We start from the raw sequence: 12,247 nt of genomic DNA on the forward strand, positions 1-12,247 counted from the left end.
TAAACCAACTGATCTATTTTGTTATCGAAGCTCAAGTTTTGAAATATAATATGGTCTGATTAACAACATTGGCAGGCCAGTCATTGTAACGGTTTTCTGTATGTGAAGGAGAGTCGGACCAAAATGCAGCGTGTAGATTGCGATCCATGTTTAATGAACAAACGTAAACATGAATTAATACAAACACTACAAAACAAAAGAACGTAATGAACGAAACCCGAAACAGCCTATACTTATGTAAACTAACAACGACAGGAACAAGGACACTAAGGACAATCACCCACAAACACAGTGAAAACCAGGCTACCTAAATATGGTTCACAATCAGAGACAATGACTAACACCTGCCTCTGATTGAGAACCATATCAGGCCAGACATAGAAATAGACAAACAAGACATCCAACATAGAATGCCCACCCAGCTCACGTCCTGACCAACACTAAAACAAGGAAAACACACACGAACGATGGTCAGAACGTGACAGTCATATAGCTAATATGCTGTGATTATGTATTAGGCCTACTGCCCAAACTTAATTCCTACAAAACTGTTTGTGTGAGGTTAATGTAAAAAAAAATATCTGAAAAGGTTGGTGTCCACTGGTGTAGAGTGTGCATAGAGTGAGTGTGTGAGTGTGCATAGAGTGAGTGTGTGAGTGTGCATAGAGTGAGTGTGTGAGTGTGCATAGAGTGAGTGTGTGAGTGTGCATAGAGTGAGTGTGTGAGTGTGCATAGAGTGAGTGTGTGAGTGTGCATAGAGTGAGTGTGTGAGTGTGCATAGAGTGAGTGTGTGAGTGTGCATAGAGTGAGTGTGTGAGTGTGCATAGAGTGAGTGTGTGAGTGTGCATAGAGTGAGTGTGTGAGTGTGCATAGAGTGAGTGTGTGAGTGTGCATAGAGTCAGTGCAAAAATCTAAATTAAATATGGCTGGGGGATAGAAGCTGTTCATGAGCCTATTAGTGTAAGACTTGTTGCTCTGGAATCGCTTGCCATGCGGAGGCAGAGAGAAGAGTCTTTGGCTTAGGTGGCTGGAGGTGGCAGGCCTTCCTTTCACTCCGCCTGATACAGAGGTCCTGGATGGCAGTCTGCACCACCTTCTGTAGAGCCATTCGATTGAGGGCGGTGCAGTTGCCATACCAAGCAGTGATGGAGCCAGTCAAGATGCTCTCAATGGTGCAGCTGTATAATTTTTTGAAGATTTGAGGGCTCATGCCAAATCTTTTCAACCTCCTGAGGAGGAAGAGGTCTGTCTCGCCTTCTTCATGACTGTTTGAGTATGTGTGGATAATTTTAGTTTCTTAGTGATTTGGACACATAGGAACTTGAAGCTCTCGACACGCTCCACTACAGCCCTGTCAATGTGGATGGGTCTATCTGGGATGATGGAGTTGATGTGTGCAATAACCAGCCTTTCAACACACTTCATAATTACAGATGCGAGTGCTACATGGCTGTAGTCATTGTGGCAGGTAGCTTTAGAGTTCTTTTGAACAGGAATGACGGTGGTCAGCTTGAGACATGTGGGGACTACATACTGGGACAAGGAGAAGTTGAAAATGACTATGAATATGCCTTCCAGCTGTTCTGCACATGCTCTGAGAACACACTGGAATACCATCTGGCCCCCCGGTGGAGAGTGAGATCATCCAGTCCCCAGGGTCAGCGGGTGCCTCATGCACTGGCTCAGCGTTGTTGTTTTTTGTCGAAGCGTGCATCAAATGCATTGAGTTCATCTGGTAGGGAGACATCATTGGGCAGATCATGGCTGGGTCTTCCTTTGTAATCCGTAATGAACTGTATCCCCGGCGGCCGGTGTCGGAGCCTGTGTAATAGAACCTTGTTCCTATAATGTCCTTTTGCTTTTTTGATGGATCTGCGGAGGTCATAGCGGGACTTCTTGTTTGAGTCCTCAGCCATAGTTTCGGGGTTGGCTACAATAGCCCTGTGTGTGGTACCTCTGTCCTTTAATCAAGGGCTTTTGATTGGGGAAGCAGTGAACCTTCACTGTGGGGGCAACGTTGGCGATGCATTTCCTAATGAAGCCGGTGATGGAGAAGGTTAGCTCATCGATGTTATCGGCGGAGTCCCGGAACATATTCCAGTCAGCACTAGCAAAGCAGTCTTGTAGCATAGCCTCCGATCCAGAGGATCAGGGGTAGTTTCTGTGTAGAAGTCCTCTGCTTGTAGACAGGAAGCAGGAGTATAGAGTCATGTTCTGATTTGCCGAAGTGGGGACAAGGGAGGGCCTTGTATGCTTGCTTGTGGGTAGAGTTACAGTGGTCTAGGACTTTATCACCCCTAGTGGTGAAGGAGACATATTGAATGAGGTTGGGCATTATGTGTCTTAATGATGCAGCCTCCGGGTGCATGGTCTCCTGCTTGTTTATAACCTCTTACAGTTCGTTTAGCGGCAGCTTGTTGTTTTTCTTGTCCTGAGGTGGAATATATACTGAGTGTACAAAACATTAGGAACACATTCCTAAAATTGAGTTGCTCCCCCTTTTGCCCTCAGAACAGCCTCAATTCGTCAGGACATGTACTCTACATCGACTCTGGCCTGTGTTGACTCCAATGCCTCTCACAGTTGTGTCAAGTTGGCTGGATGTCCTTTGGGTTGTGGACCATTCTTGATACACACTGTTGAGTGTAAAAAAAAACAGCAGTGTTGCAGTTCTTGACACACTCAAACTACCATACCTTGTTCAAATGCACTTAAATATTTTGTCTTGCCCATTCTCCCTCTGAATGGCACGCATACACATTTTACATTTGTCGGTTAGCAGACGCTCTGATCCAGAGTGACTTACAGTTGGTGCATTCATCTTAAGATAGCTATGTACTCCTTGAAGAGGTAGGGTTTCAGGTGCTTTCGGAAGATGGGCAGGGACTCTGAAGCTGATTCCACCATTGGGGTGCCAGGACAGATAGGAGCTCGGACTGGGCTAAGCGGAGCTAAGCGGGAGCTGCTCTCCCGTTGGGTTGGGAGGGCCAAGAGACCAGAGATGGCAGAACAGAGTGCTTGGGTTGGGATGTAGGGTTTGAGTATAGTCTGAAGGTAGGGAGGGGCAGTTCCTCTTGCTGCTCTGTAGACAAGCACCATTGTCTTGTAGTGGATGCAAGCTTTGACTGGAAGCCAAGAGCTTTGAAGGTGTGTTCGGAGGAGTGAGGTGACATGGGAGAACTTGGGATGGTTGAAGGATAAGTTTCAGAGGTTTGATGGCACAAGTTGAGATGTCTGCCACTTGGGTGTCAGATGGGGGAAAGAAGAAAATTAGTTGAGTTTAATACTCATAGCAATGATAGGAGAGATCATGTGAAGATACTACAGAGCCGAGTGACTTGGTGTATAAAGAGAAGAGGAGAGGGCCAAAAACCAAGCCCTGCCAGACACCAGTAGTGAGAGTACGTGGTGAAGACACAGATCCTTTCCACATCACCTGGTAGGAGTGGCCTTGCATGAAATCCAACAGTGTGCAGAGTCTGAGATGCCTAGCCCTGAGAGACTGGAGAGGAGGGTCTGATGGTTCACTGCGTTGAAGGCAGCTGATAGATCTAGGAGGATGAGAACAGAGTAGAGAGAGAGAGTCAGCTTTGGCAGTGTGGAGAGCCTCCGTTACACAGAAAAGAACAGTCTCGGTTGAGTGACTTGTCTTAAAGCCTTTTTTACCCCCTTTTTCTCCCCAATTTCAATCTTGTCTCAACGCTGCAACTTCCCAACGGGCTTTGGAGGCAAAGGGCGAGTCATGCGTCCTCCGAAACATGACCCGCCAAACCAGGAGACAGGAGGGAGAAGGATTTAGCAGAATGGACGGATGATAGGATAGAAGAGGAGAAGGTAGTGGGAGAGAGAGTGTGAAGTTTGCAATGGCACATGACCATCTGTTTAGGGGCTGAGTGGCTAGGGTTGGAAGAAAGGGAAACAGAAAAGGAAACAAAATAGTTTTCAGAAACCATGAGGGGGTTTGCAGTGAGATTAGTAGGCGAACAGCCTCTAGTAAAGATGAGGTCAAGGGTATAGCCTGCCTTGTGAGTTGAAGTGGATTGGGAAAGTTTGAGGTCAAAAGAGGCAAGGAGTGGAAAGAGAGTTGGAAAGAAGTTAATCGAAGGCAGACTTTGGGAGGTTGAAGTCACCAAGTACGAAGAGCAGTGAGCCATTGTCAGAAAGAGCAGGTGTTCCTAATGTTTTGTACACTCAGTGTATACTGAGTGTACAAAATAGTCACAATAACAGCTGAAAACTCTCTCGGGAGGTGAAGGGGTCAGCATTTGACCATCAGGTATTCCAAGACGAGTGAACAATGGGTTGAGACTTCCACTGCACTAGAGTCAACACACCATATGTTGTTGATGAAGAGCAATACCCCTCCCCCTCTCGATTTCCCTGAATCCAATGTCCTGTCTGCCCTGTAGAAGGAGAATCCATCGAGTTGGATAGCCATGGGGGGTATCATGTCTGAAAGCCATGTTTCAGAAAGGTAGAGAATATTACAGTTACGAGAGTCCCGTTGATAGCAAATATTATCAACAGAATGGAGGGAAGAGGTGGCCGATTTTCCCTTTGCCTTTATCTCGCCAGGCTCCCCCTTTCCTGGCTCGTTTTCACCAGCATTTCCTCTTGGATCGTAATTACACAAAGATCCCAGGGCAGATGAGTCAAAGTTGAAGGCAGAATTGCCGATCTGATGTTTAAAAGTTATTCTCGGTCATAAGAAATTATAGCGGATACATTTAGTGCAAAAGAGTAAAGCTAAACGCCAAAAGAGTCACAAATTAGCAAAGGTGGTTCGGTGCTCACATGAGCTTGGGCACGTGTGTGTGTCCGCGTGTTGGTGCTATTTCTGTTGGCAGGTGATGGTGTGTGATAAAAAAAAATGTGTGTGTGTGTTGATCATGTCTGGTGTCAGGTAAGGGGTCTGTCTGCTTACTACATTGTGTGAGATAATGAAGTGTGATTAAATATGAATGCTAAGCATTTATTAGCAGAAACTGGATCTACACGGCCCAGGCGGTTTAATTAGAAGCTGATGAGAGATGCCATCAACGGTTCTTTTCCACACATATGGATTGGGTTCTTTACTTTACCTGGACCTCCACATGAGCCCACTTTCAGACAGACACAGGTAATTAACCTCCTATAAACAAACACTGATCTACTTATAGGACCATGGCACTGATCTGTCTCTACTGTAAATTCAAATGTACATATTTTGTATATAGTCTATTCTGCCCATTGCCTGTCAAATCATATTTGAGATATTTTGTCAGATCGTTAACAGATTTTTTTAATGCCCTGGCACCTGATGTTATGAGTGAGAAAAAAACTACAGAATGATACACTATATATACAAATGTATGTGGACACCTCTTCAAATTAGTGGATTTGGCTATTTCAGCCACACCCGTTGCTGCCAGGTGTATAGAATCAAGCACACAGCCATGCAATCTCCAGACAAACATTGACTGTAGAATGGCCTTACTGAAGTGCTCAGTGACTTTCAGCTTGGCACCATAAGATGCAAATTTCTGCCCTGCTAGACCTGCCCCGGTCAACTGTAAGTGCTGTTTTTGTGAAGTGGAAACATCTAGGAGCCACAGTGGCTCAACCGAGAAGTGGTAGGCCACACTAGCTCACAGAATGGGACTGCTGAGTGCTGAAGCTCATAGTGTGTGTCGGTCTCATGATAATTGACCGTTAATTCAACACATCTAGCATATCCTGGCTTTCAAGCCATTTTAAGAAGTCTAATAAATCCATGTATTATAGCCTACACCTTCACAAGAAATCCTTTTTTTTTTTTTTTTACTCCAGACAGGTCTAAAGAAGCATTGATATGAAGAAAATGTAATCTACTTCAGAAGAAAATTATTGTAAACTTGAGTTGTCCTTATGTTAGGTCCTGATGTGGCTATGCCAAATGGCTGTGCGTTACACTAGTTCATTTAGCAGACAAGATTTGCTTAGAATTCCGTGGCATTATTTTATATTATTTTATAGTATGAATAATACAATTGAACAAAGCTGATTAAAATATAAATATTTACCCCAAATGATTTGAGGGAGTGCATGCATGCGGCTATCCTGTGTTAACAAACAAATTTGTACTCCTATATGCTTAATTTAGTGTTATTAATGTAACTTTCGTTGCTCTACAAACGTCGAACTATATGTTTTGATTTTTAATACATTGTAAGGCTGCATGATGAGACTACACTCAAATAGGATGTACACACTCCAATAGTCTCTCATTCACAATTTAACAAGCACTTGATAATGCCTCGCATTGGCCATAATGCACCCCTAAAAAAGTGCTGCCTTGTGCCCTTCTCCCAATGCGAAGCGCCTCTCACTCATGTGGCTCTAAGTCATGTGAACAGGTCTTTCTCACAGGCTACAAGTGAAGAAAGACACATCGGGGACGCAATTGCGTGCATCCTTGTCCAATTCCAAGGTGCATATTGAAGATATTGGAAGAACTGTCCACAATTACTTTTCATCAGCCAACAAGATTAATAGGCCTAACGAACAGCAAAAGCACTAGCCTATGTCAATCTACTATCCCCCATATTACAAAAGTGTACCTATTCTATTCTGTGCGAGAAATAAATATTCCAAACATAGTCTGGGACAGTTGTGGGATGCAATAAATCCAAAATTAATACAAGCACTAGCATCAAAAAAAACTTTAGCTGAAAATGTTGATAATGCAATGCACATATTGTAGTAGGTATAAGTAGTATAAGCGCAAATGTTCAGTTCGCAGTCAAAAGTGACCGCAAATGCAATTATGCATGTAATGCTTTTATTATAAAGGTGCATTTTTATGGTGAAAATGATATTTCCCGAACTTGAAACTCACGCACTGCTTATACTGTATATGCCAGCTATATATGCGGATTAATGTGCTTAATTTTAAGAAGTTATTTGGCCACTTTAGTGATACAAACCTTATTTAAACATATAGGCCTATGGGCTAGGCTACTTGAGGTGTGCGACTATGTGTCACGTTCTGACCTTAGTTCCTTTGTGATGTCTTTGTTTTAGTATGGTCAGGACATGTTCTTTTTTCTATGATTTAGTATTTCTGTGTTTGGCATGGTATGGTTCTCAATCAGAGGCAGCTGTCAATCGTTGTCCCTGATTGAGAACTATACTTAGGCAGCCTGTTTTCACCCTTGAGTTGTGGGTGATTATTTTTCTGTTTAGTGTGTTTTGCACCTGACGGAGCTCTTTCGGTTGTGCTTTTTTTGTTTCTTTGGTTGATAGTGTTCAGTTTTAATAAATAACATGAACAAGTACCACGCTGCGCTTTGGTCCTCACCTTCTTCCACCGATGACCGTTACACTATAATTTGAAAAAGTCACAAAAAGTGATAATATATCATTCACAAGTGATAGGCTAATATTGTCACCCATCAGACTATTCTTGATTTAATCCGGTCTTTACATTCACTAAATAACACGTGTGACATTTGTTTTGATTTCGAATCGACCATTATCATTCACCTGTATCGAAACAAATACATAGCTAATGGAGGACGCTTTTCCCTGTTGTTTATTTTCATGCCAGCTAGGTAGGCTGTACTGCTCTTGTAAATATAAGCAATGTGCAATAAATATAGTAGGCCTAGCCTATAGAAAGCTGATGGGATCCTCTTCTTTTTAATAGAGGTCATCACTCTGTTTTCTCCTGCAATTGCATAGCCTACAGAAAAGTTTCGCAACATGAGCTCATGGGCTCACATTAAGTGTTTGATTAGATTTTCAAATACATTTGCATTGATGTCAGAGTGATTAGAGGGACAATAGAGTGCTGAGTACAAGGCAGTATGCAAGTTTGGTAGGCTACTGATGACCAACAGCAGCAGCAGAGCTTGGAGATGCCTAATTACAGTGACTAAAAGGTCATTTGAATTTGACTGAATTCATGACTCGTGACTGCTACTGTAATACGGTCACAGCCCTAGTTGCAAACTCACTACCGAGTTCCAAACGGCCTCTGGAAGCGACGTCAGCACAATAACTGTTTGTCGGCCGCATCATGAAATGGGTTTCCATGGCCGAGCAGCCGCACACAAGCCTAAGATCACTATGCACAATGCCAAGAGTTGGCTGGAGTGGTGTAAAGGTCATCGCCATTGGACTCTGGAGCAGTGGAAACGTGTTCTCTGGAGTAATGAATAACATTTAACCACATGGCAGTCCGACAGACGAATCTGCGTTTGGCGGATGTCAGGAGAGCGCTACCTACCCCAATGCATAGTGCCAACTGTAATGTTTGGTGGAGGAGGAATAATGGTCTGGGGCTGTTTTCATGGCTAGGCCCCTTAGTTCCAGTGAAGGGATATCAACGCTACAGAATACAATGACATTATAGATAATTCTGTGCTTCCTACTTTGTGGCAACAGTTTGGGGAAGGCCTTTTCCTGTTTCAGCATTACAATGCACCAGTGCACAATGCGAGGTCCATACATAAATGGTTTGTCAAGATCAGTGTGGAAGAACTTGACTGGTCTACACAGAGCCCTGACCTAACACCTTTGGGATGAATTGGAACACCGACTGCGAGCTAGGCCTAATTGCCCAACATCCGTGCCTGACCTCACTACTGCTCTTGTGGCTGAATGGAAGCAAGTCCCTGCAGCAATGTTCCAACATCTAGTGGAAACCCTTCCCAGACCAGTGGAGGCTGTTATAGCAGAAAAGGGGGGAGCAACTCCATATTAATGCCTATGATTTTGGAATGAGATGTTGAAGTGGATGTCCACATACTCTTGATCATGTAATGTATCATCATATCAAAAGGTTCCTAAGAGCAGTATGACACCTTTTTATTGGTGGAGATTTATGCGAGAACAGCCCTTTGTGTAAAAATAAGTGCTTTGTTGGTTTGAGGGCTCTTTGTATTGTCATAAGCCTGGTGTGAGATTGACTCAGTCACAGGGAGTGGTCTCTGTGCTTTTCATCCTCTCCTCCACCACAGCCACCACAGCGTTGTCTTCCCTTTACTCTCTCACTTCAGGGAGACAGACATGTCCACAGCTGTTTGTACATGCCTGCTTTGTGGTGGCATTACTTTAATGTGTGCCTCACATCAGACAACTCTCCCACAGTCATCCTCTATCTATGTGTGCATGCAGACACCAGACCTTCACGGGACGGAGCCGATCACAAAAGCTCTACACACCACTCAGGGTCTCATTAAACCATGTCGTGATACTTCAATCTCTCTCCTCCCCCTGGGCAACCAGTGGCCCCATGATCTGAGAACACTCTCTATGAACTGTTCAGGGGATAGAGAAAGCATTCCTATTGATTCACCTAACATAGGAATATCTGAATGGGTCCTAACTATGAAGGTTCCACGACTCTGATGAAGGTGATCCCGACTAAACGTAAGCCTTTTGTTTCTATGTCTCGACAATATATATTTCAGATCTATGCAGAAAGAGTACTCACTTTCTTTGTTTCCTGGATAGTCACCAGTTAAGATTTCTTGGGGTAAGGAAAGATTTTGGGGTCTTAGCTATGACTTACAGAGCTGAGATGAAGGAGGAGGGTATCTGAGGGTAGATGTGCCTGCAGTCACAGGGCGTTCTGATGGTGTTCAGGGAATAGTCAATTGAAGAACCGTAGTCGAAGATGCCACTTCATTTAAGAATCAATTTCCTCTCTTCGCCCTCTAAGGAATCGCTGTTGTAACCTTGCCAGAACTGTCAATGGTCGTAATGGCTGAGAAGTACAAGATGCACATAGCACATAGCAACAGGCCTTTGACTCAGTTTTCCAGTAATATACAGTGCATTTGAAAAGTATTCAGATCCCTTGACTTTTTCCACATTTTGTTACGTTACAGCCTTATTCTGACATAGATTAAATAGTTTTCCCCCTCATCAATCTGCACACAATACCCCATAATGATAAAGCAAAACCACGTTTTTAGACATTTTTGCAAATGTAATAAAAATGTAAAACTGAAATGTCATATTTACATAAGTATTCAGACCCTTTACTCATTATTTTGTTGAAGCAACCTTGGCAGAAATTATAGCATCAAGTCTTCTTGGGTATGATGCTACAAGCTTGGCACGTTTTTATTTGGGGAGTTTCTCCCATTCTTCTCTGCAGATCCTCTCAAGCTCTGTAAATCTATTTTCAGATCTCTCCAGAGATGTTTGATCGGGATGAAGTCCGGGCTCTGGTTGGGCCACTCTAGGACATTCAGAGACTTGTCCCGAAGCCACTCCTGCATTGTCTTGGCTGTGTGCTTAGGGTTGTTGTCCTTTTGGAAGGTGAACCTTCTCCCCAGTCTGATGTCCTGAGCACTCTGGAGTAGGTTTTCATCAAGGATCTCTCTGTACTTTGCTCCGTTCATCTTTCCCTCGATTCTAACCAGTCTCCCAGTCCCTTCACTGAAAAACATCCCCACAGCATGATGCTGCCTCCACCATGCTTCACCGTAGGGATGGTGCCAGGTTTTCTCCAGACGTAATGCTTGGCATTCAGGTCAAAGAACTCAATTTGGTTTCATCAGACAAGAGAATCATATTTCTCATTGTCTGAGAGTCCTTTAGGTGCTTTTTGGCAAACTCCAAGTGGGCTGTTGTGTGTCTTTTACTGAGGAGTGACTTCCGTCTGGCCACTGCACCATAAAGGCCTGATTGGTGGAGTGCTGCAGAGATGGTTGTCCTTCTGGAAGGTTCTCCCATCTCAACAGAGGAACTCTGGAGCTCTGTCAGAGTGACCATCGGTTTGGCCACCTCCCTGACCAATGCCCTTCTACCCCGATTGCTCAGTTTAGCCGGGCGGCCAGCTATAGGAAGAGGTGGTGGTTCCAAACTTCTTCCATTAAGAATGATGTAGCCCACTCTGTTCTTGGGGACCTTCAATGCTGCAGAAATGTTTGGTAACCTTCCCCAGATCTGTGCCAAGACACAATCCTGCCTCGGCGCTCTGCAGACAATTCCTTTGACATCATGGCTTGGATTTTGCTCAGACATGCACTGTCAACTGTGGGACGTTATATAGACAGGTGTGTGCCTTTCCAAATCTCAAGGATGATCAATGGAAACAGGATGCACCTGAGCTCAATTTCGAGTCTCGTAGCAAAGGGTCTGAATACTTATGTAAATAAGGTATTTCTGTTTTTTTATTTGTAATATATTTGCAGAAATGGTGAAAAACCTGTTTTGATTTGTCATTATGGGGTATTGTGTATAGATTGATAAGACGTTTTTTATTAAATCCATTTCAGATTTAGGCTGTAGCGTAACAAAATGTGGAGAAAGTCAAGGGGCCTGAAAACTTTCCGAAGACACTAGATAGAGCATGTCTGGCCAGAACTGTGTTGTAGTTTTTTGTCCTGTCTCGTTTAAATTATGCTGTTTCATGTATCATGGATCCTCTCCTGAGATTGACCTGGCCTGATTGAAGAGGTCAATAAGCAAGGTATAACAGGTTAGATGTCAACAGGAAGAAAAAAAACATGTCAAATAATTCTCAGAAACAAAATATAAATCCGTCTTTAGGTCTTCTGTTGGAAGGCATTCATAATCATGATTACAGAGTCAGCCTTCCGAGACAAAGGGAAGAAGCAGGATATCAACAGATGGACACTGACAGATTCTTAGATCCAAAATTATTTTGAAGCCGATTGACTCCAAAAATTTTTTTTTAGAGCTCATAGATTCTTGAAAGACATGACAATCTCAACTTTTTATATTTGTCTTAATATTAACACAATTTGAAATATATATTTTGATAGACCAAAGTATCAGCTATCACACCATGTAAAGGATCAACTTCAATTTTTTTTGCAATTGACTGGATTTATGTCAACTCCGTCAGACATATAAAAGGCATTTTATTTGTACAATTATTGTCCAACAAGTGTTTAAAGGCCTTGATTGTTGAATTCTAACATTATACTATTCAAATGTGTAATACAAATCTCTAAACTTCTTCTTTTGTTTCATAGCACCATGAAATGCTCCAGGGCAAAATATTTGTTTTGTTGTTGTTGTTGTTGCATTTTGGTGTTTCTGGATTTACAACATTTAGAAATAAAACATTATCCATTAGCTATAGCACAGCAAATACTTTAATTGTTTAAGTGTTTGTTGCAGAAGAGTTATTACCACATTTTTTTTCTGAATATTGACAAAAAAAATTACCTTAAGAGGGTTAGCCATCAGTGACGTAGTTTGCCTCTAAAAATAAAAGTTCAATACAAACATTTGTCAAATATGT

Source organism: Oncorhynchus mykiss, chromosome 25 (assembly GCF_057628025.1).
Source record: "Oncorhynchus mykiss isolate SJ-2025 chromosome 25, ASM5762802v1, whole genome shotgun sequence".
NCBI classification, from domain to species: Eukaryota; Metazoa; Chordata; class Actinopteri; order Salmoniformes; family Salmonidae; genus Oncorhynchus; species Oncorhynchus mykiss.